Source organism: Mus musculus, chromosome 9 (assembly GCF_000001635.26).
Source record: "Mus musculus strain C57BL/6J chromosome 9, GRCm38.p6 C57BL/6J".
Classification (NCBI taxonomy): Eukaryota; Metazoa; Chordata; class Mammalia; order Rodentia; family Muridae; genus Mus; species Mus musculus.
The window spans coordinates 54,254,752-54,280,257 of NC_000075.6; the positions used below are offsets into that span (position 1 = coordinate 54,254,752).

A 25,506-nucleotide genomic window follows, 5' to 3' on the forward strand; every position below is an offset into this window, starting at 1 on the left:
GTGAGGGTGATCATTCTGAGAGGCAAGGGATGAGAACATGAGGTCTGAAAGAGGGCGGGTGCAAGTCTGGGAAAACTGGAAGAGTCTAGGCATGTTTGTGTGGCCATATGGCATTTGAGGAAGAAAGCGAAGAATGGGGAATGTTCAGGAAAAAGCCACTAATGGGGAGGCCTTAATTGCCAACCTATAGTAACGGAAAGCTGCCAAGGAGTGTTGGAATGAGGAAAAGCTAAAGTTTCACAGTGATTGGCAGTATTTAGCTTGTTCCCATGGTGGAGGACCTGATGGAAGTTTATGTCAAAGTGATATGGATGTGCCAGGCCATGGGCGTGGAGATGGAGAGAATATAGTGATGTCACTCAAGGGAATCCAACAACACGGGGCTGCCAAGGTTTTCTCTCTGCACAGCTATTGTGGGCTCACTAGAGTTCATGACTGAGAATATCTGAAATGATGAGTCGCACACAGAACAGAGCATTGCGATGGAGGAGAGATACTCCAGGTGTGCTGCAACGCAGTCTTAGGGACGCTTCTTAGGTACAAATTGGCAGCAGAATGTGCAGCTTCAGCCCAGAGATCCATAGGCAGTCACATATCTACTAGTCTCCAGATAAGAAGCCAGTTCCAGGGTGGCCTCAATTTCCTCCTCATGGGATTAATGAAGAAGAGGAGCATCCTGAGACATGATTAGCTTCAAAGCTAGTCATATTTCCAAACATTCTTTTACATTGTTTTGGCATCTTCTCTACAGACCTTGTGAACACTAAGCGATAATCTCATACCTTGAACCTAAAGGCTAGGGAAACAGCAGTGGAGGCATCAAGAGTAAGGGTGGGACACTGCTCCCTAGGGGGTAGCAAGACCTCTGCCACAAAGCAAAGGATGTAATTAAGGTCCTTGTAAGAGTCAGGACTTAAGCAAGGTTCACTTCTTGCTTTAAATTTCAAGACTTATGGGAGGAGACGTGAGGAAAAAAAACTGAAAGGAAGCAGCCCTGGGTGCTTTGGACTAAAATGAGCAGTTTCAATCATAGCACTAGGGAAACAGAAGTAGGCAAATCTCTGTCAGGCCAAGGCTAGCCTGGTCTATGCAGCTGGTTTCTGGCCATCCAGAATTACCTAGTAAGAACCCATCTCCAAATAAAATGCACTTCCCACATCCCAAGAGGAGGAAGAAGAGATTCTGACTCTCACTGTCCACTTGAGAGGGAGAGAAACCCTCTGTATACACACATAAATGCTCCCAGCACCACTCTGAGCCACGGCCAGCAGCCAGCAGGAATGATGAGTGGGAACAAAGAGAGAGGACCCTGCTGCTCTGAAGCTACCTCTAGTCCCCACAGATCAGTCTTCTACCCCTGGCTCATCCTTCTGGTCAGAGGAACATGTTCTAGAAATGATCCTGGCATCCCTGGAGCCCAGATGACAACCCTGAGCCCATTCTGAAGCAAGGATGAGTGAGGGGAAACAGGGTTAGAGCGCTGAACAAGGGCAGATGAAAAGGAAGACTGGGAGGGTCCACACATGCTTGTGCAGCTATACTTAAACAGCTGGAGTCAAAGGCAGAAAAAAACCTCAGGAAGTAAGGCCAAAGCTTGGGAAAAGCTACTAGCAATGGAAGGTGTTTAATTTCTTAAGATGTGCTAGCTAGTTTTATGTCAACTTGACACAAGCTAGTGTCATAGGATAAGACAGAGCCTCAATTAAGAAAATACTTCCATTAATTGATGACTATAAGGCATTTTTCGCAATTAGTGATTGATGGTGGGAGGGCTGAAGCCACCCCCAACCCTGTGGTCCTGGGTTCTATTCTTAAAAATAGGCTGAGCAAGCCTTGGGGGAAGCAAACCAGCAAGCAGCACCCTCTATGGCCTCTTCAGCTCCTGTCTGCAGGTTCCTGCCCTGTGTGGGTTCCTGTCCTCACTTCCTTCAAGGATGAGCTGTGATGTGGAAGTATAAGACAAATGAACCTTGTCCACCCTAAATTGCTTTGGTCATGATGTTTCTACAGAGCAGTAATAACCCTAACTAGGACAGAAACTCTCTAAACAGCCTAGTTTGGGGAGGAGGGAATACACACACACATACACATACAACATGTACAGAACTTGAGCCTGGCTTCCCAGTGGGCATCTTCCTGTCTTGTGAATGTCCAGGCCTCAGTGTTGGTTGTACATTCTCTCTTCCCCTGACACCTATATGACCAGTGTGCTGCTTAGGAAAAATGCACTAACTTCATCGGTTTAAGGATAGAATGTAGTCAGATCCCCAAACTCTTAAAGGCTGCCACAGTCAGGAGACCTAGACCCTACTTTGCAATCTACTGGCTAATACCTTGAGAAAAACCAGGCGGCCCCCTTGTCTATCAATAGTGGTCCTGGAGGTGGTAACCTAACCAACGCACTAAGTACCCTTGCTAATGCAATGGCAGCTTCCCCGAAGTTGCTAAGTGGCTCAAGTTCCATCCTTCTTACCTTTAACCTCTGTACCAGATTCAGTGCCCTAGTGTTCCTTCCATGTGGAAAGAGAAGAGTACAGAAAAAGATTGGAGAAGTGTCATAAACTAGAAGATCTTGTGATCCTCAAACCCACACATTGATATTCAATATTCAGGGTGATGGTATTGGGAGATGGTGTATAAATAATTCAGTCATGAAGGTGGAGCCTTCTAAATGAGATGGGTGGCCTAGCAAGAATAAAGTCCAGAGACATTTTTAGTTGTCTCTCCACATGCTGAAAATACAAGAAGCCAGCAGTCTGCAACCTGAAAGAGCATCCCTCACCAGAGCATGGGTGCTAGTAGGGTAATCCCAGACTCCTCACCTCTAAGACCATAAGAAGCAAATGCTTGCTGGCTAAGCCATCTAGTCCACAGTCACATGCAATGCCAATATGCCCTACTACAACAAGGATACAACCTTGTAAAGAACTAATTCCTAGGGCTAGAGAAATGGCTCAGTGGGTAAACACACCTACTGCTCCTATAGAGAATCTGGGTTCAATTCCCAGCACCACATGGTTGGGGTTACAACTATTGCAACCTCTAGAGGATCCAACACCCTCTTCTGACTTCTGTGGGCCTTTGCCCATGCACAGTATACATGCATACAGTCACACACACACACACACACACACACACACACACACACACACACACACTAAATAATCAACTTTTAAAAAGAAATCTCCTTAGCGAATGGTCTCAAATTACTCTACTCTTCAGAACTTTAAATTTTATTTTTATTATTTCATGTGTATGTATGTGGGTGTGTGTACATGAGTGCAGGTGCCCTTGAAGGCTAGAGATGTCATATCCCCCTGGAGCTGGAGTTATAAGCACTTGTAAACTACCCAACATGGGTGCTGGGGATTGAACCCAGGTCCTCAGCAAGGGTAGGATGTGCTCTTAACTGATACTTCTTCTCTCCAGCTCTTTTATGTCAGATTCAGTCCTCTCTCCTCAAATGCTGCTCTGCACACTCCCCAGCATCTTCAAATCATAGTAGTCAAGGTTTAACAGTTCAGATATACTATATAGAAATAGTCTTCAAAAGCATCAAAGATCCTCAACATTGACAATTAAAATCATTTCATTATTAATAGATCTCTTGACTAGGAAACATGTCTGCTCCTGACAGCACCCCCTTCACACTTCAAAAAAAGATATTAAACCACCATTACCTCCTAATGGAGTTGTTCCAACTGTGGTGTCTTAACTAGGGTTTTATTGCTGTGAACAGACACCATGACCAAGGCAACTCTTATAAGGACATTTAATTGGGGCTGGCTTACAGGTTCAGAGGTTCAGTTCATTACCATCAAGGTGGGAACATGGCAGTGTCTAGGCAGGCATGGTGCAGGAGGAGCTGAGAGTTCTACATCTTTGTCTGAAGTCTGCTAGGAGAATACTGGCTTCCTGGCAGCTAGGGTGAAGGTCACACCCACAGTGACACATCTACTCCAACAGGGCCACACCTTCTAATAATGCCACTCCCTGGGCTGAGCATATACAAACAATCACATTCCATCCCTAGCCCCCCATAGGCTTGTTAAAACATATGAGTCTATAGGTATCATGCCTAAACATAGCATAATGCAAAATACATTTAGTCCAACTTCAAAGGTCCCCATAGTCTATAGCACTCTCAACAGTAGTAAAAGTTCAAAGTTCAAAGTTTCTTCTGAGATTCATCCAATCATTTAACGGTGATTCCCAAAGCAAGACAGGAAACCAGCTGGGCAAACTCCAAACTCTGCATCTCCATGTCTGATTTCAAGGAGGTCTTCAGATCTCCAACTCCTTTTTCATGTCTATTGACTGCAACAAACTTCTTTCTTGTGGGCTGATTCCACTCCCGGTTAGCAGCTTTCCTCAGCAGATGGCCTATTGCTCTGGCATCTCAAACATCTTGGGGTCTCCAAGGCAACTTCAGTGTTACAGCTTTTTGGTTCAATGCCTGGGATCCAAAGGGAAGGTGTCCCTTCTCCAGCTCTGCCCATTGTAGCACTCTTAAGTTCAGGTTGGTCCACTCCATTGCTGCTACTATTCTTGGTGGTTGTCCCATGGTACTGGCACCTCCAATACACTGGGGTCTTCTGCTGCAAGTAGGCTTTACCAATAGCCTTTCATACACTCTCTTCATGGTGCCAAGTCTCAAATCCTTTGAATGACCCCTTCAGTCCTGGATCATCAACTACAACTGAGGCTGCACCTTCACCAATGGCCTTCCATGACCTCTCATAGTACCTAGCCTCAGCTGCTCTTCATGACCCCTTCATGCTTCAAAGCCAGTACCACCTGGGTGATTCTAACAGATTACCAAGTACAGCTGCAACACAAGGTACAACCTTGGCTATCCCTGGAACACAGCTTCTTTGTGCTCTCATAAAACACTTTCCAGAAGATTTCACCTCAGTGATGCTGGTCCCTTCTTAATCACTGCTAATTTCTTAGCTCCAGCTAATCAGCATCAATTGTCCCAGTAATCCCTTCTATTCTGGACTCTAAAGCCAGAGCCACATGGCCAAAGCTGTTGAGTTCTGCTGCTTGCAGGAGCTGGAACATAGGCCCCTGGTTCTCTTACATTATCGCTAGCTTTCTGTTTTCCAACTCCTTTACTGCCTAAGCTTGGCTGTCCTGGATCTTGTTCTGAAGACCTTGAACTCAGAGATCAGCATGCCTGTCTTCTGGGATTAAAGGTGTGTACCACCCTACCTGCATCTAAATTTAGCTGGGTAGGATCTTGCCTCAAAGTCCCACTCCCTTAATCTGCTATCTCCTAGAACACAGGATTCACTCCATTTCAGTTCCTGGTGCACCTTTAATACAAGAATCATATATTTCATATTTTTCCTTTCTAAGCTTGCTATGCTTGTTCAAAATGTTCTTCATGAGACTTAACCAGAGAACTAATTCTCCACTGGGCTTTTTTTGAGACTTACTTTGTCAATACAAATCTCTTTACCTTACCCTCAGGTAGACTTTTCAGACAAGGGCAAAAGCAGCCACTTTCTTCACCAATGTACCACAAAGTCTCTATGCCACATACTGAAATTCTCCTCTGAAACCACTTGGTCCAAGTATGCATGGTTCAAGTCACTCATAGCAACAAAGTCTTCTGTATTCCTACTAGGATGGTTCATTAAGTCCCACTTAAAACATTCATGGCTCTCCAAATCCAAAGTCCCAAAATGCACATTCTTCCAAACAAAAGCATGGTCAGACCTATTACAGCAATGCCCCACTCCCAGTACCAACTTTTGTCTTAGTTAGGGTTTTATTACTGTGAACAGACACCATGACCAAGGCAACTCTTATAAGGACAACATTTAATTGGGGCTGGCTTATAGCTTTAGAGGTTCAGTCCATTATCAAGGTGGGAACATGGCAGTGTCTAGGCAGGCATGGTACAGGAGGAGCTGAGAGTTTTACATCTTCATTGGAAGACTGCTAGGAGAATACTGGCTTCCTGACAGCTAGGATGAGGGGCCTTAAAGCCCACACCTACACTGATACACCTACTCCAACAGGGACACACCTTCTAATAATGCCACTCCCAGGGCTGAACATATACAAACCATCACATGTAGCAAGGTAGTCACTGGGAAAGAAATGCCCTAATTCATCTGCAGACAAAAATATTCTTCAAGAAAGGATACATGAAGTGGGATAGTTGACAGCTTAGCTCTGCCAGGACAGGGTAACCTAGTCCTTCATATTCACTTAAGGACTGTCAGATAGTTCTGGGCCAGAAGACTGAAGACAGATGCTCCAACATTATGAGGAATATGGGTACTGTCAGGCAGCCAGCTGTCTCTACAAATGGTTTAAGTTTTGGAAGCTGTATTTTTGTGCTTCATACACATTCAGATAATATTTAATTCATTCTCAGACCTCTGATGGGGTTGAAGACTAATTACAGTCTCATAATCAAACTTAAATTGTTTAACATTAAGAAAGATTATCTAGACTTGAAAGGGTGGTTTTCAGATGGTAATACAAATTAAAATCAACAAAATTCAGACACAGAATTGTAAACTCTTTAAGTTAGTTAGGATAGATAATAGGGTAATTTATCTAAATTGCCAAATATGATGGACTGGATGTTATAAATACATATCATACCTTACAATTTACACAATTGTCATAATTATGTTCAAAGTATATCTGAGAGAAAAGAGTCTTTTTAAATGAACAAAAGGGGGAAAATGTTGTGGGTTTGGTCTAATGCTGCTTGTATTATGTCAATTTTGTCCCCAAAATTGCATGAGAATACAAATATCTGCATGTAAGATACTGAGAGAACCCTGTCCCCCAGTTGGTTTTGATTGGTAAATAAAGTGCCTGGCAGTCAATGGCTGGGCAGGGAGAGAAAGATGGGACTTCTAGGATTCCTGGGCAAGGGACAGAGGAAGGAGGACAGAGAGAGATATGCCATGCTGGGAGAAGGAGAACCAAGATGCCATGTCTGAGAAGGTGCAGGACAGGGAACATAGTTGCCATGTAGGAGCCTGGGAAGAGTGGCCCCAGGAGGGCTGCCCAACTGGGTCCAGGGCAGCTAAGATGGAAGGTAGATTTTAGTAAGTGATGATTTGGAAATGTCGGAAGGTGGACTAGCCACATGGAGGTTAGGAAGTGGCCCAACCATTGAGCTGTTTTCGGCATATCAAAATATAAAGGCAATTGTGTCCTAAGGCAAGTTGAAAAGGATTGCACTGTGTATGTGCATTTTTTTTCAAAGATTCAAGGGAAGCTGGGTGGGGGCTTGGTAGTGTGGTCATTTCCCAGAGCTAACGGCGAGCAGTGCATAAAACTACATGCAACACAGGGATTCCTGGCCACAGCTGCTGGGATCGTTTGTATAGCATTAGTTGGGTTCAGCTACATGCTTGTGTCTAAGAATGTACATGAGAGAGCAGGTGCCCCCAAAGGCCAGAGTCATTGGACCACCCTGAAGCTGGAGTTATAGGCAGTTGTAATCTGCCCAGTGTTTATACTGAGAATCAAACTCAGGTCATCTGCAAGAGCTGTATGTGCTCTTAACCTCTGAGGCATGCCCCAGCCCAAGCCCTTATGGGTTTTTTTTTCTTCTTGACACTTTGCTCTGAGGTTAGGCCACATGGTGTGAAAGCTCCAGGCACATACACACACACTCATACACACACACACACACACACACACACACACACACACACACACACACACATGGGAGGTGGGGAAAATCTGCATGGGAAAGGGAGAAGATTGCATGTGAAGCTTAAATCATTTTTGTGTTATACAGTTTACACACGTATAACACACTCAAATAGCACACCAAAGGCTTTGAGAACAAGGGTGATAGTGACTATAATAGAACACACAATTCCAGCACTTAGGGGCTTGAGGGGGAAGGATCACAAGTTAGAGGCCACTATGAGCCACAAAGAAAATCCTTGTCTCAACAAACCAGTTAAAGAATAAAACTGAATGCTTGCTTAAGCAAAATGAAACAAATATCAAGATTTTAACCAGACCCAAGACTCATAGCATGTTATCAAAAAATCCAGGATACAATCTGAAAGCCTGGGATGACATGGACCAGAAAAACTTTAGAAGTTCTAAAGGAGAAAGATAAAACAATGTGGGAATCATTACGCCTCTTCTAACTACTCTTTTTGAAGTAAAAGTAAATGGATTGAAAGATAGTTCTTAGTAAAGACATTAGACTTAAGAGAACCAAGTGAACCTTTTGTAACTATGAGATACAATGTCTAAGATTTTAATAAGCCAAATAACTCAGTGGATAGGTGTCATAGATCACTGATACCTATGGTCTCCGTATTAAGGAAGCTGAGACAGGTGGGTCAAGAGTTCAAGGCCAGGCTGAGTTACGTAGACTCCAGACTGGGTACAGCTAGAGACAAATGACAGAGGAATCAGCAGGCTGGAGGTAAGTCAGCGAAAGTTATTTGCCCCATAAGCAGAATGAATAGGGCTTCAGCGCTGCATGGGACAATATCAGCATTCAGGTCATTAGAGTCTGTGAAGGAGATGAGATATCAACTGATATAAAAATATATTTGAAAAATAATGACTGAAAGTGTTTCCAAATTTGATAAAAAGATATAGTTCAAGTAATTCAATAAAACCCAATGAAGAAAATGTACTACTATTTATAGCATCTTACCCACTTTCTCACCCAACTGGGCTCTGAAAACATGTTTGTAGCCCTGAGACAGAGAAACGAACAAGGGTCAGACCCCTGACTGTTAATGCTGCTTGACTCTGTGTTTGTCTTTGTGTCTCTGTGTGTATGCCTGTGTGTATATATCTCTTTGTGTGTTTCTATGTGTCTTTGTATGTCTCTGAGTATATCTGTGTGTCTCTGTATATGTGAGTGTGTGTGTATGTGTATATGTGTGCCTGAGTGGGTGTATGTATATGTTGAAGGGAGAGTAAATATGGGCAGAAGTCAAGAAAGTAGAAAGGAACCCATGAGAGGAGAAAAGGAGGCTGAGAATAGGGGCACCTCAAGGTAATATGAAGTTGGCAGGAGTACTGGAGTTGGAAGGGTCCAAGTGGGGTCAAGGATGGAGAGGAGAGGAGCAGGTGGGAGACAAGGGTCAACCCAAAACTAAGTGTGCCCTAAAAAGCCAAAAGGTAAAATGCTACCTCATGTGCCGACAATTGTGCTCTTGAAAAGGGAAAAGCTCCTCTGTCAGGGTCTCAGTTCCTTATCTGAAAAAAATAATCTGAAGATTAAGCCAAATGTTCTTTAGTTCAAAAGTTTCTGTGTGCATCAGCTCCTATGTGGAGTTCTGATGAGACAAACTCAGACCCAAATGCTGTGAAGAACGCTGGGGCCTCTCTGCGAGGAGTGTTAACAACTTTCATAATGGGGCAGTGACTGAAGTGAAGGTGGTTATGGAACAAGAGGAGGCTCCTGGAAATGAGCATGCGCTTTCAGCTGCTTCTGGCTGGGTGCCACCAAGAACCCTAAATGAGGGCAGGAAGCTTTGTTGATAATTTGTCCCCCTCAGTAAATGCATTTCCTATTTCTCCATGTTTTGAAGATGCTAAAGAATGGAATGCCTTGTAGAGTCACATTCTAAGTTTGATGACAAGTCTGTGAGGACATTTTAATAACTGCTCCTTGTATCGCGTCTCGCAGCCTATGAACACATACTGTGTGCATTGCCCTACTTTATCGTCCCAATGTGGTAGCAATCATGTGTTGTTTCCCTAGAGAACACAGTCTGAGTCAGGGCGGAGGGATTCACTCCAGAAGACCATCCAGGACAAAGCTGGAGAAAGAGTCAGCATTCTTGGCTTCCAATTTTCTCTTTAGTTCAGCACAAAGATCAGGAGTCCTCAGAGTCCTTTAGCCAAGCTGTGAGTTGCAGCCATGGGCCAAGGTCCAATCATCTCACCTCTAAAGAGCCAGCTGAAGTAGACTCAAGTCATCTCAGCTCCTTCCTCCAGGGATCAGGATGACGTTGGGGCCGACTCTGAGACTTTTCCATCGTTCCCCCCTCTCAAACCTGGAAAATTCTGGACCCCCACACCCTACAGATAAAAACCTCTTCCCTCTTTGTACTAGAGAATGATGGGGTTTAGTCAGGTGGGCAGGCTTCTCAGGACTGCCTCAACAGGTTTGGCAGCTCTGACAGGCTCCACCATAGGCTCCAACATCTGCTTTCACTAGACCCACCTCCTTATCGGAGAGTCCCTGGGTCCCATTGAGCTCTGCCAGAGGTCATGCCCCACTTCATGAATCATTCTTGACTCATTTTACAATGCCGCCTTTTCAAGAAAAATACAAAGACTGTGTTTACCCTGAGTCATGGTATTCTGTCATCTACCACGAACAAAAGGAAATTTTTAAAAAGTGAATTCACTTTATCTACGCATCTTTGTTTTATCCTTTGTGAGTTGTTCAAGCCAGGCCAAAGTTTAGAGAAGGACATAGTGAGTGCATGCCTGTAATCCTAGCACTTGGTGGTGGTAAGGTGTCCTAGAGCTCAGGACCAACCCCAGTGAGCTACATAGTGAATTGCAGGCCACCCTGGGATACATGAGATCTCAACAATACTATCCCAGAGTGACTGTTTTCCTTCTCAGGATTTGGAATATTCTGCCTTCTGACCTAGGTAGCTAGAGAGAAAAAGAAAGCAAGGTTTGATACTAGATATCACTTGGCTGTGTACTAGCAATGTGATCTTGGGATAATTTAGCTTCTCTCAAACCTGTCATCCTTTAAAAGAGAATAGCAGTGCTTATCTTGATGACAACATTGTGAAGATATATCATCTATGAAGTATCTGATACAATATCACTCTCCTCCAATTCTTATATAAGATGAGCAAGACAGTAGACAGGTAATGTTGGGTAGTTTGAGACATAGCCCTTGGACCATAGCTATGTCACTGATAAAATTGAGTTGTAGACATGATTTTTGCAAGAGGATTGAGAACTGGTGATAACAGAGTTCATCACAGCATTGGGCTATGGTAGACCATAAAGAAATGCATAGTCACAGCTATACCTATCTCAGAAGTCTCCAGCAGGGACCAGTATCTCTAGCAAATAGGCCCCAGGAAGGTAAAAAGTCATTAGATCAGAATCAGTGCAGAAGAATGAAGGCTGGGACAAAAAAGGAGGCACCACTGAGTTCTAAGCCACCAAAAGGTCAAACAAAGATCAATACCTAGAGGTGTATAGCAAGATGCCCAGGCAGGACATGGGACCTGGAAGGAACCTGCCTCTTGGACCTGCTACTACATATAGCCAGTCATATGATGTGTCTTCCATGGCTTTGTGATCACACAGTCACCCCGATGGGTCTGAAGGCCTGCATCATCAATGCAGGCTGCCAGACAAGGCTCTACAGAGGCCAGAAATCATGAAGCAGGACCCTGGAAGAGACTGGTGAGTTTATTTTCCTCACAGTGGAAACCAGTATCTCTGGGGTACACTACAAGATGTCTAGCACCTATAGACTCCTTGAGCTTCCTACATGAGTGGCCTGGGACACCTGAAGAACTTTGGGCCCATGGCACCATGGGAGAGCAATGAGAATCATCTCTCCAATCCTACCTTGCAACAAGACTTTCAGGAGCCTCCCTGGAGAAGCAACCTACTTTCCCAAGACCACAACCCACCGCTGCTTTTGCTCTGGCATGGAGGTCTTCTTTGTCTCCTTCGTGAAGGCTGGTTTTCTCAATCCATCCCCTTTCTGTTGGAAAATCAGCCACCAAAGCCTGTTGACCATACTTATACCCTCCCCCTGCCCCCGTGTCTCTCTCAAAGATTCCTCAGACCCATGACCAACTCTCTACCTTTCAGAACCATTTACAGGTTCAAACCACGATCACAACAACCTCTACTTAAACGAACTCACCACATCTTGCCCTGACCCTCCAATCTTCTCTTCATCCCTAGACCCATGATGATAATTATATGGCACACTATTGAATAGGGTCATGCCAAACACCACTCTCTTTTATTTTTCTTGGGTTTTTTTTTTGTTTTTGTTTTTGTTTTGTTTTGTTTAAAAAAAAAAAAGCAGTTCTGGGGATTGAACTAAGTCAGTCTTTTGTACAAGTTAGTGTGGACCTACACTCCCAAATTTCCTTGTCAGTTTTGTTACAAATGACAGTTCAAAATATCCCCTACCCTCTCCTTGCATCTCGATTTGAGCCAGTGCCTAAATCTCTGCCAGTAAGTTACAATGAGGAAGGTATTGCATATGACAGTTAAGATGCCTGCTCTGAGGAACAGAACACATCCTCGGTCCCCTTTGTCCTTTCTGCTGGCTTAATCAGTATGAGATGTTTGAAGGCTGGCTCCCATAAAGGATTAGGAGCTGAGGCACTAAGAATATTGGAACATCAGGACAGGTGGCTGGGAACCTAGAAGCCAGAGCTAGAGATTTGCTTCTTGTGGGCTTTGCTGACATGAAAAACAACTCTCTTGTTTAAACTCATTTTCTTGTCACATAAAACTGAGCCCAGTTCAGGATAAAGAAAAATAGAAGGCAAGTAGGCTTTAGACACACAAAGGCTTGGAAATATAGATTTTTATCTGAGGTATCAAGAAGAGAACAGAATCAGTGAGCAGGAGGAGGAACTATGGGAGGTGGGGCAAGCAGACTGGAGAAGGGAGGTTTGACTTCATCCTGTGGCAGACAGTCAGTGCAAATAGACTTCCTCTCAGACAGGACTGCCCAAGGTCATCCAGCAATCCAGTAGCATCCCACAGTCCTAGGCAGCCTCTGGCAGGACTTGGAACAGCAGTGGGAATGGGGATTTTGTTCTTTGACTCAGCCAGAACACTGGATTGTGCTGCCAGCTCCCATTCCCACCCTCACACCTCCAAGAGGAGAGTTGGGGGTCTGCCAGCAGGCTCAGGATTCAGGCCTACCATTAGCTCAGAGGACCCCCTTCCCGGGCCTTGCTCAGCCACACCTGGAAGGCTGGGTAGCAAGGGCTTATTTTCCTTTACCGTGAGTTTAGTATGTCAGGCACTGTGTTGGTTACTACGTGTTATCTAACACTGTTTTGAGCAGCCTGAGACCGTCCTGTTTATCCTGGGGCACAGGTGAAAAAGGTCTCCAAGAAGTGAAACCATCTTTCCAGATCTACTTAGCTGATGCTAAAGTTAAGATACAAAACCTTGTTTGCTGTACCCTGCAGACAATCCTGCCACATTCCAGCACCTTCTCAGCCCCTGCCAAAGCACAGAAGAGTCTTGTCACTGTTCAAACTACCAATTAAGAGAGAATTTGAGCTCAACCACTGTACTTGCAACTTTTTCCATAAACTCCAGACTTTAAGTACTTACCTGAGTTGGTGTGCTGACCAGAACAAAGACCTCCGGCCAGGCTCCAGATGTGTATGCCCCCTACAGCCAAGGCCAGCATCCCATCCTGGAATTACGGAATCCCCACCCTGCCTCAGCATTAGCTAGTCATGGGGCTGGGCTCTCGAGTCCTCCCAGCTTGGGTTCTAGAGGTCACAAATTCCAACTGGCTGTTCCATGGAATCAGGGACACTCCGTTCTTCGTGTCCAGTTGTGGGAGGCGGGGAGGTCCTTGTGCTCACTGGATAGGCACTAGGGGAACCAGGAATGTGAAACACACAGGCTTATTCCTTCAAAGAAGGGATGTATTACCCGATGTCCACCCTGAAGGCTGGGAGAAGGAATGAATAGCCTGGTGACCTCCGTGCTATCTGTGTGGGAAGGCCAGATCAGATCCTCATCAAGTCCCTTATCGTGGTTTGTCGATTATATAGATCCCATCTTTATAGAAGGTGTCATATATGCTTTTCAAAGAGCTTCAATATAGTCACATCTTAAGCTTTATTGTGCACACGAGATTGAGTTCCTTATCACAAGGAAAGGTTTCTACCAAATTATACTTTGCTTAAATATAGCTAAAACTCAGGGGCAGGTTCCAAAAGTTTGAACCAAAACTGGCTACTTAGTCGTCTTGAAACCAATTACCTTCTCGCCTCCCACAGGTCACTACTTGGATGATCATGGTTGTCACAGAGACCCTGGCATCGTGCCCATGACTGTCACAGCTAGAATGTCTGCTATTATTTGGGTGGAAAGTTTCAGGACACAAGTAGTCATTGGAAATGGAAATGTTCTTGTTACCAGCATTTGAAAAGTTGAGTTGCACCTTGTGATGCTTCCAGAAGGCATCTTTCCAATTATGTGGTATGTCCAGTGTTCCAACACGAACCACAGATTCCCCCAAGGTCACCTTCCTGCACTCTTCTGGAATGTCCACAGGAAAGACCATGAAGAGCCAAAGGGAGTGGATGGAACCTTCTTGTACAAAAGGCCCTCTGCATTCTCTGCCCAGCTATGAGAGGACAGTCCTTCGCCAGACTCTGTTGTGAGCTGTCCACACCACTCATATTTGGCTCCATCACCTCTCCCATCCACTAAATTCTTCATGTTCCTTTCCAACCTCACCTTAAGTGTTTCAGCGCCATATCTTCCTCCTGAATCAGAGTAAAGTAAGAATATGTTCATGTTTTATAAATATATTAAACAACCTAAATTCTAGCAGATTTTAATTTGTTAACAATATCCATCCATTCTCTTATAACCAACATCCCCATTTTCAGAAGCAACTCTCTTTTATGTAAATTAACCCATTTATTGCAGACTGGGTGAGTCTCAGACAGTAACACTTCTACTAGTCTTTCTGTTCCTTCAACCTTCTGATGGCCGACTTCACTGTAACTACAGAAGTGGAGCTGCAGGTCCAGGCCCCGCCAGCCACTGTTTGTCCCTCCAGCCACAGTTTCATGCAGAAACCACAGTGCCAGATGCCAACGGCTCGTCTCTTCATCTTGGTCTTGCCACAGACGGAGCAAATGTACTTGGCATGCTGGCCGATTTCAGTTCACCATTTTCCAGAGGGAGGCATCACCACAGGTCCCATATTTTCCGACAATCCCAGCTTTCTTGGTGTGTTTAGCCATGTCCCCAGAACAGAAGCCCAAGTCTAGAGAGCTCAGAAGTAACTCTTAAAGCCAGAACATCAGACGATGAGAAATAATTTAATTGTGTTTATAGTGAAGAGATTCAAAAAGATTTTAGTGTATGGTCTGTCAGATGTGAAAACAAAATCCTTACAAATACTCTCTGTCCCTCGTGTGGCCAGAAGAACTGATCACAGCTTACCATTAACCATGTAGACATACTGAATGATTCTCGATCAACTTTCACAGCTTAGAGTTTAACATGGGTGACACCCAGATCAACAGCTGGATCTATATGATCACTGAAGGTTCCTCCACCAGCCACGGCAGTCTCGTGAAGGCATGCCTTATGTGCTTCATACACAGCAATGCTGCATGTTGACACATCTAGCAAGGGTAAGCAGCTGGTAGGCAGGAAGAGCCTTTGGGACTCTGAGTACCACAGTTCATGCACGTGCTCTGCTCCTGACAGGCAAGGACAGCTGGAGCCAGCTTGAGCTGTATGGTCATGTGATCTCTATAAAGCAGTGCTGGTAGGTGGTTTACACCGTCTGCACAGCAGACTTTCCACGTGTAACATGGAAGTCATAATGCCTGGCCTAGAGCAGGGCGTAGCTGGACTTTTGGCTGCTTTCTGGGTGCCTGTTTCTACCATCCTTCTCTACCCTTATCCCTTCCAACCCCCCAACACTAGGTGTAAATGTTCCTGCTCAAATGGAAAGGTGTCCTGGGACTCAAAAGCCCAGGAACCACAAGGCTCTGAGGGGAGAAAGTGTCCTGATGGAAGGGCATCCTGAGACCCGAGAGACCAGGAACCACACAGTTCTGAGAAGAAGCCTCCAAAGCAGAGGTGCTGCAGCTCCCCAGGGAGGGCATCCCCAGCCGAGCTCAGGAGCTCAGGAGCCTCAGCCCTGCTCCTCCATCCTTGCTTCCTCTAGTCAACGCTTCTTGGCTTCTTCTGATGAGGGTCACACCAGGCAGCACATCTCATGAAAGAGATTTCTGCTCCCAGAAGATGACATCCGGGAATTGAGCAGAGGGTAGAGCTTATATAGGATTTCTTGGTGCGAGGGTGGGTGGGAGCTTTTCAGGTCAGAGATTTCCAGAGTGAGAATAGGTGGGACTTCATATCCTGAGCTTGAGGAGCTCAGGGATTGGTGGATTCTCCTGTTCAGGGATTGGTAGGGGCTTGTGGGAAGTTCGCGGGGATTGGTGGCCTTCTCACCCCCTTTTCCCTGCATTGGGCCCATGGGTTGGGATGGGAAGACCTTTCCAGCTGCAGGCAGCTTTGGTTAAAGCTCCATCACTGTTGAGCTGCTGAGGGAAGCTGGAGAAGAGGCGCTGCCACCATGGACAGCTCCTGTGATGGCTGCTGGCTGAGGGGGGAAAAGTTGTAGCTGTTTTGACAGGTGACTCCATTTTGACAGCTCATACAGCATGTCGCTCAGGGACTACACTGGGTAGGAGAAAAGGGGGGCTAGTGGGGAAAGGGGCATCGATATTGTTAGACTACTTCCTACTGATGGGGGTGGGGGTTGGGTTCCTTAGGGTAATCTTGATCTTCATAGAATATCTACAGCAACTACCAACAGCAGCAGCAGCAGGAGCCACCACTCCTCTTTCAGGGCTCTTGCATTTATATGCCCTATCAAGTCTCCAGGATTCCAAATGTCACCCACTTGCAAAAATTATCTGCAGCAGGCAAAAATCACATCCCTGCTAGAATCCAAAGCAAATCATAGTCAGCTGCTGTGGACAGTCTGAAGCAGCCCCATATCCCACACATCTGTTGATGCCTTAGGGTTACTTCCAGTGGACAATGGAGTCTGCTTACACAAAGAGCAAGCAGGTCATTTTCCTTACCACTCTATCCACTCCCAAACTCACCACAAAGAAACCAGCCAACTGTTGGACCAACATGGAGCTGTGAGTGTTGATACAAGTTTGTAATCCCAATATGGGGGAGGATCATAACTTCAAAGCCATCCTCAGCTACATAGAAAGTAAAACATCATCCCACAACACGCAAAACTCTGCCTCTAACAACAACAAAAATGAATTTCTGAATTCTGCAGGTTACATTTTACCACCAGATAGTGCCTGGGACAACAGGAAATAGGGAATGTGGATAAAATCAGGAAACAGGAAGCTCTTCCCCCTTCACCTTACCCTCTGTCTTTTAACCTATATAAAGATATGTCCTTCCTTGACAATATTCATCAGCCCTGTCGATTGCTGAGCAACATGGTAGGCTGGGGCTTATTTTAAAATTAGGCACACATAGATAGGCTATTTCCAACACTTGCCCTCCAACCCCCTCCCCCTCCAAGGAGAAGATTCTCCTACTTAGTTAAATACAGGCATTTTGGTCATTTCTAAGGATTAATAAAGCCATAAAGTATCCTGGATATTCTTAATTACCATTACACTATATAATAACTAATCATTCCTTGTGGGTTTTAATGCTAACAAAGACGTAAGAGCAAATAAAACAGTCAGCTTATTGGTTACTGTATCACTAAGAAGAGAGGGTCTGTCATTTTGATTAATCCTCATTTTGATTAATTAAGTCACACAGCCTGTGTGACAGACAAGGTCTTGTGCCAACCCAAACTGTGTTAGACCCAGTTATTTGAATCCATCTTCCTTGTTAATAACACATTCACAAAACTCAGCCCACATATACTTTTTTTCCATTTTTTATTAGGTATTTAGCTCATTTACATTTCCAATGCTATACCAAAAGTCCCCCATACCCACCCACCCCCACTCCCCTACCCACCCACTCCCCCTTTTTGGCCCTGGCGTTCCCCTGTACTGGGGCATATAAAGTTTGCAAGTCCAATGGGCCTCTCTTTGCAGTGATGGCCGACTAGGCCATCTTTTGATACATATGCAGCTAGAGACAAGAGCTCCGGGGTATTGCTTAGTTCATATTGTTGTTCCACCTATAGGGTTGCAGTTCCCTTTAATTCCTTGGGTGCTTTCTCTAGTTCCTCCATTGGGGGCCCTGTGGTCCATTCAATAGCTGACTGTGAGCATCCACTTCTGTGTTTGCTAGGCCCCGGCATAGTCTCACAAGAGACAGCTATATCAGGGTCCTTTCAGCAAAATCTTGCTAGTGTATGCAATGGTGTCAGCGTTTGGAAGCTGATCATGGGATGGATCTCTGGATATGGCAATCACTAGATGGTCCATCCTTTCGTCACACAAGCTTGAGTTTTGGTAGTTTGTCTAAATCCATGATAGAGAAAGATATGACAATTAAATAGCACAAGCTTGACCATTATTGAGAACCAAGAAAGCTGCTTAGATATTGACTGTCCATATAATTCCAACTGATGAACATAAGAATTAAATGATTAAAAACCCCACAAATTACTGACCGGCAGAGCAAGTGTTAAGTGAAAATCCATTTCAGCGTCCACCATGTGTTCTACCAGGTCTACGGTAGAGGATGCTAATTCTGAAATGGAAGTGAAGTGATGTTGTGACTTGGAGAAACTCAAGCTGGAAATGGGTAGACCACAGAGGGACACAGAACAAAGAGAAGGCAGTTCTGCAAGGCGAACCTTGTGCAGAGGAGTTCTAGAGACACAACCTGACCAGCACTCAGCCTGGGCAGGAAATCCATTGAGTCTGAATCACTAACTAGGTAGTGGCTTCCTCGTTCTCCATCAACTGGAGTCTGACCTCAGACTCTTTTGAGACCAGCAAGTTTTTGGTGTTTTTTAAATGGAACATTGGCCTTTGGCAAAACAAAAACAAAAACACTTCTCACACAAGTCAGAGGCAAAATCCTGGGTAGTGCCAAGAATAAATTCAGAAAGAAAACATTTCCTTCTCTCCCCACAAATGAAATGTCAATCAATTTCTGTCTGCCTGTCTGTCTGTCTTTCTGTCTGTCTCTTTCTCTCTCTTCTCTGCATTCCCTCTCTCTGTTCTCTAAGTGTCCACTCCCTCTCTGCCTTCATGGCTCCGCCCCTGGCTCTCTTTCTGTCTACACATCCATGTGTTTGCCTCTATTCCTTCCCCAGGTCATCACTCCTCTTTCCTCTCCCAATAAATCCCTTTTACACCAGATCTGTTACATGGCATAATTTCTCAGGGGTATACTTTGGCTCAGGCCCGCAGTATATTTCATAACACTATATTGGCCCCCTGACTGCATTATAATTCATGGCAGTGGTAATGTCATCTGACAAGCATGAGGCAGGCACTGGAGAAGCCCATGGAAGAACCCTGAAAGCTCATGTGTTAGTTTCTAGGTCAGTCACTCGTGAACACACTACCACATCATTTCTTTAATCAGCTGCAAACTATACTTCACTCAGTTATAGACTTTTAAGCCTAGAAATGTAAAGTAGCTTGCTTATGGCCATCCAGACAGAAAAGCCAAGAATCTAATCTTTTGGGCCCGGTTATAGTATTGTTTTCCCCGGATCTATAGTGTGTCCAACTGTTTTGTATATACCACTAACCATCTAAAGGGTTTATATTTTTGGCTTGAGTAGACAATAAAAAGCCTCGATTATCTAACATCTTGCTTTTAAAAATTACTTGTAGAATTTATAGCTTGTCTACCACCTAGTCCAGCCTGACTCTGAAGCCATGGGGTACTGCACAGCACCACACAACAGTCTGTAACTCTGCTGCCTACGCTCAACACTCATCAATCAAGTGCCAGGACTAATTAAGCTTCTGATTAAAGTCCAAGGCACCACTAGAGGGGCTCAGCTGGCAAGCAGTTAGGTAGAAAACAGAAGCCAGCCAGGTATGGTGGCCCAGACCCGAGATTCCAGCATTTGGGAAGGAGAGGCAGGAAGATTGGGGGTTCGAGCACATCCTACAGAATAGTTCTGTCTATATGTTTTGTAGATTCTGGGCTCTGAAGAGCCCCAAATGACACACTCCAAAGCAAGTCTGAGCCAGATTCTTGCACTGGCCTGACTTCTAATCTCCAACTCTAGGGAACTCTACCATCTCAGATTTTAGTCCACCCTAAATAACCCGAGCACTGATAGTATCAATGGGGTACAACTTGGGCCCACCCCAGCCTCAACAGGACCAAGCAATAGCAAGTAGTCTGGGGGAGGGGTACCAACAGACATCCTCTGAGATCTGGGAACATCTACATCTTTCCAGAATTGCTTTGAATATTCAGACTTTGCCTCTTGTGAAACAGAAAGGGACTTTTTGGTATAAGTAACTCCCCTAACCACTAACCAAGGTAATAGGAAGATAGACAAGGTCATTTCTAATGGCACTGGGAAAATCTTATAAGGTAAGTAGAAGTGGAGAATCTCCCTCAAATCCATCCAAGACAGAGAAAGTTTCTCAAGGAAGCCCCATCTCATCCTGGGCAATAGGAGTGCTGGGTATAAAACTAACCACTCCCCTTCAGCGGGAAAATCCAGGGTCAAGAAAAGTCTCAAATGAAAATGTGGCAAGGCTCTTGCACCTCAGCACAGTCACTCATTCAGAACTGTGTTGAATCTCTACTACACTGCAGACACACATCAGGATCTGGGAGTCCCATGTATGATTTGCATCTTAGCAGGGGCCCAAAAATATAATAAATCTTATAATAAGTAAAATAGGCAGGGGCTGTGTCACAAAGAGCCTTGTGAGGTCCAAACGGAAAGACTTGGCTTGCACTTTATACGGAATAGGAAGCTGCTGAAATATTGTAATCAAGAGAGCAACATGATCAGCTGTTTGCAATGAACATACCGTGTGGATCAACCACACAATGTGATTGCACAAGCTAGCAGCCTGGGATGAGGAGAGCACCGGAAAATCTTACAGTGACTTCCTTGACTGGTGATGAGGACTCTATTGCATAAGAAGGCAGGAAGGAAGGAACATCATACAGAGGACATGCACATACATGATTGAAGAAATCATGAATAAAATATGAAACAAAAACTGCTATTACCAATAGGGTGATTAAAAAGTAAATGGTACTTTCCTCTATCAATTCAATATGATTTGCTTCGTGGTAAGTTATTATATAGCCCTTCTAATTCAGCGCTTCCAACTTCAGATTTTTGCCTTGTTGGGTGTTAATATTGTTGTGTTCTTTCTGTTTTGTTCATCTGGTATCTTTTCATCCCTTCTTTTACAAATTTCCCACATTTGATTTTGTTTTTAGAGAAAGGGTCATCGAGCTTATGCCGTCCTGACTAGCTGGAAAACTAACTGTGCAGAGCAGACTGACCTCTAACTTATCGTGATCCCCCTGCCTCTGCCTCCCAAGTGCAGCCATTGCAAGCCTGTAGCACCACACAGGCGCTACTTTCTTTCTGTCTTAGAATTCATTAACTCGCCCACTTCACGTGGCCATTATGATTGCTCCATGTTTTTCTCGTTCATTTGAGGTATCAGCTCTATTTCCTGGGTCTACAGACCTGCCTCTCCTATAGCACTCATAATAAGACTCAAGGATTTGTTCATCATCTGAAGGTAAACACCATTGCCCACATTCCCTATTCCCTCCTGCTCCTCCACCACAGGCACCTCCTACTCCTCCACAGCAACAGAGACCCATGGAAAACTCACAGGGTCCTCTTCTCCTTGACATTTCTAGTTCCCAGCTATTGCTAGTGTTTCCCTTGGAATACCCCTCTCCTATATTCAACACTCATAAATTACATGTTATTATCCATCTAATCTAACTGACAAGGTCCTTCCACACCACTGCCCCTCCCGCATCTTTTCACCCTCCATCCTGAAGCCTAGAAGATAATTATCGTTTAGTTAGCACTTAACCTTATCATGTTCCCCGCTCCTATACGACCATAAGATAATTATTGTTTGGTCAACACTTACCTTATCATGTTCCATGAAAATATGGTAACATGCCCTTCCTTTTGTTTGTTTTAGTTTTATTTAGTTTTAGAGATGCATTCTGGGCTGGCTTCAAATTCACTCTGCATCCTCCGGCTTCCACCTCCCAAGTACTGGGATATAGGCCTGGGCCACTCACCCCAGTAAAGATGCAATGTCTCCACAGTTAGCCAATCTTCTCTGTTTCCAGTGCTGTTGGCTTAAAAAAAATGTCCTGTGACCCTTCTCCTCTGTGAGTAATTTTTATTCTCTTTCTGGAAGACTGAAGGATTTCCTTTTTATCTTTACGACTTCAGGAACTGCCAACCTGTGAATCACTTTTCCTGCCAGAAACATACCAAGACCTTCCAATCAGCCTTTGGGTCTCTCAGCCTGAGGAATGGTGCATTGCCTCTTTTTCTTTCTTCTGCCGAGCTTGTTTGCAGGTTTTTATTTTTAGGGGTCAGGGAAGAAAATCCATTTAGTACTCTATAAGAAAGTAAGCGTTGATGTCATCATTCCCAGACTTTCGGTTACCGTGTTTAAGTTTAGTGCTGTTCTTTATTGCCTCAATTTCACTCGAATATCTGCTCAGAGTGTGGCTATGCCTGAGAACGGGTCCAGAAAACACTTGTATCTTGATCTATACACTACATTTTCCTCCAGAAGTGTACTTGGCATCAAGGTTTAGATTGAGGTCTGTGATTCATTAGATGTTCATCAACTGATGAATAAGACAAATGGACCCTAGCTTTAAATCTTTTGTGCGTTTAATGTGGAGTATACGTGGAATCCAGGAAACTAGAAATGGGGCCATGGGATATATCAAGGGAAGGGGGATTATAGAGTCTAGGTAAAATGGAACAGAAGAGGGAATAGTACTGGGGACAGAGAGAGTCAATCATGAAGTGAGGTGGCAGGGTGAGGAAATGAGATGCTTAACCAGAATAAAGTGAACGGGTTATGTGAAAGCCTATGAATTTGTGACCTAAGGAAAAAATACAAGAGCAGGAGGAGGAAGAAGGAAAGGAGGAGGAGGAGGAGGAAGAGGAGGAAGAAGAGCAGGAGGAGGAGGAGAAGGAGGAGGAGGAAGAAGAAGAGGAAGAAGAGAATACACATGCTCTGAAAGAACAGGGCAAGAATACTGGAGGTTGAAGGTTTAAGCAGGACTGGGGACAGGAAGATGGGGGTGGGGAAGGAGTGGGTAAGGGTGAGCTAATAAAAATTAAGGATGTATAAAAGAAAAACCTTATGAAAATCTACCAACTTGTAAGCTAATTAAAAATATGATTTAATAAAAGGAAGTTACACAGAGGTATTTTGCAACGGTAGACCCTGCTTTCCCAGAAGACATGGATTATTAAATAAAAATCTCAGTGCCTGTCAGTGGAGATCCCTCTGCAGAGGGAGAGTCCCCAAACAACACAGGCTATTGTTATTGCCCTTGGTTGCCCACCACAACTACATAGTAAGGCCTTATTGATGGAGATATAACACACTTTGGTTTCCAGACATAGAGAAATCAATTTCAAACTGGCCTGGGAACTCTCTCCCTGCTGACTAGCTTTCCTGATGCTGGAAGATGTTCTGCAGACTGCTGGGCGAGAAAAGACATCAGTGATCTTACCCAGTACTGAACCCTGCACCCTACAATACCAACCTGCTAGGCAAGATGTGCCCTCTGGTGCCATGAGAGGACTGTTACAGGGAGGTCACCAACTGCTTTCTGCTTGGATTCGAAACCTACTCCACAGGAGGGAGGTCGTGCCTGGCACTGTAAACCTGATCAAAGGTCTTAGGCCTGGTGGCAAACCTACTACTATTATTTTGCTAAATAATAGTTTGTTGTCAAATGGCCTTAGAAATATTTATGTTTATGTGCACGAATTCATGTTACCCTCAACCTTGATCCTAGACGCTTCCTTTTGCAGTAGGTAGTGGTTAGCGCAGAAACACCTAACTGTTCAAAGACTTGAGATTAAGTGATTTTTTTTTTTGAGTGCTCAGCCATAGATGTGATTCTAGAGGATTGAAGTCTATCAACCTTCCCACAGTCCAAGGTTCAGGAAACACGGCAGAAGGAGAGATAGGAAGAATGTAAGAGCTGAGGGGCGGGGAGTTCTGTAAAACTGTCTTCCTGGCTGTTGCACACATGAAATCAAAACAGTGTGGGTACCACCTCTCTCCAGTCAAAATCCCAGTATGGATAGGGAGGGGGCACCAAGAAACACCTGGCTCAGGAGCTTTGGTAGTTAATAGCTGCTGGGGGAAAAGAGTCACTTTTCTTTGGAATGTGGCCATTGGTAGGTTGTCCATGCCTGAGTGAATGGTCCCCCACACGTTGAGATATAGACAACACTAACTGGAATCCATGGGCAGATAAAACAGACATGAAAAAGGGGAGAGAGATGTGTTGGGGTCACCCAGAGAGAGTCAGAGAAAGGAAGGGGGTTTGCTAATGTGTACATTAGCAAAGAATAAAAGTTTAAAATATTTTTTTAAACTATGAACATATTGACTTATTTGGAGGATAGGGTAAACACGCCATAGTACAAGTCTGGAGGCTCAGAAGACAATGTGTTGAAATTGGTTCTCTCTTCCTGCCATGTGGGTACCAGTGACTGAGCCCAAGTCGCCAGGCTTGGTGGCAAGCCCCCTCCCTGATGAGTCATCTGGCTGGCTCCCTCGCTATTCTTGCTGGCCCGCTCGCTATTCGTTGGAAGTGGATGATGCTGGTGGAAATAAATGTGGGGAACTGAATGTCTTTGGCCTGGCTGCAGTGAGCATTTCCCAGCTGTTCACGTGACCATCCCACTCTGCGTGCTGGGAATGAGGGGAGTGTTGCCCTCTAAAGCAGCGCAGAGGCTGGAGCGAGTCTCTGTGGCAGAGCCCCTGTCACCCTCCAACACCCCATTTGGTAAATTAGGAAGTTCTGGTCTGGTAAGATGGCGCAGAAGGTAAAGATACCTGTCAACCAGCCTGATGATCTGACCTTTATCTTTGGTAGAAAGAAATTTTATGCCCACGTGATAGAAAGTTATCCTCTGATCTCTGCATGTGGGCGGTGGCAGGCACACAGACAGACAGACAGACACTATTTTTTTAAAAAGTCCATATCAAGGTGTGTTCTGCTTGGTCATTGTCTAGATTCTGGTTCTGCAAGGTGGTTCAGAAAAAAAATCTTGTGACCTGATGAGAGAATGTGATTTTCAAGAATTAATTGGCCTCTGGCACCAGGTTCAGTCTCAGCATCAAGGATAATTGTCTTTATGTAGTGGAAGGATTTGTTTGTCCCTTGCTGATATCCAAATTGACTAGAGGTTTAGGACAATGACTTCATCTTTGTACCATCAGCTAAAGTAAAGGCGACAGGGCCAGCAAGAAGGCTCAGGGAGTAAGGGAGACTTACCACCATCTCTGACCATCTGAGTTTGACCCCAGGTACCTACACGGTGAGAGAACCAGCTCCCGCCATCCCTGTGCCAGGCACCCCTACAATAAAAACAAAAAGAGACCAGACACAAGATGAAGGCAGAGCTTTTAACCTGGTAGGCACAAGTAAGGGGTCAATACTTTTCAGTAAAAGCAGCTTTCAAATATTGCTTCATAATCTCAGAAGTGTGTGTGGGGGCTCTGGGGACAGGTGTTCACTCTCACAGCCTTCAGACAGTGTCTGGAAGATCAGCACATCTCAGCTCCT

At 44.7% G+C, this 25,506-nt stretch overlaps 1 protein-coding gene, 2 long non-coding RNA genes and 1 pseudogene across 3 annotated transcripts in view; 1 reads left to right on the forward strand and 3 right to left on the reverse strand.

Moving 5' to 3' along the window:
* Positions 1–13,413, reverse strand: part of Cyp19a1 (cytochrome P450, family 19, subfamily a, polypeptide 1) — a 102,228-nt gene extending 88,815 nt beyond the window's left edge. The window contains exon 1 of the mRNA NM_001348171.1: positions 13,321–13,413. The gene's annotated coding sequence lies outside the window, so the exon portion shown is untranslated. The remainder of the gene's footprint in view (positions 1–13,320) is intronic.
* Positions 8,875–14,561, forward strand: Gm51676. Its single transcript, XR_003948166.1, has 2 exons — positions 8,875–11,406; positions 14,001–14,561. It is a non-coding gene; the product is annotated as a predicted gene, 51676 (long non-coding RNA).
* The window catches only part of Gldnos (gliomedin, opposite strand), a 32,991-nt gene continuing 21,313 nt past the window's right edge, over positions 13,829–25,506 (reverse strand). Inside the window, exons 2-3 of the long non-coding RNA NR_045805.1 lie at positions 25,256–25,298; positions 13,829–14,492 (exon numbers count right to left, since the gene is read on the reverse strand). This is a non-coding gene — a long non-coding RNA (gliomedin, opposite strand). The remainder of the gene's footprint in view (positions 14,493–25,255; positions 25,299–25,506) is intronic.
* Positions 14,673–14,988, reverse strand: Gm51675 (annotated as a pseudogene).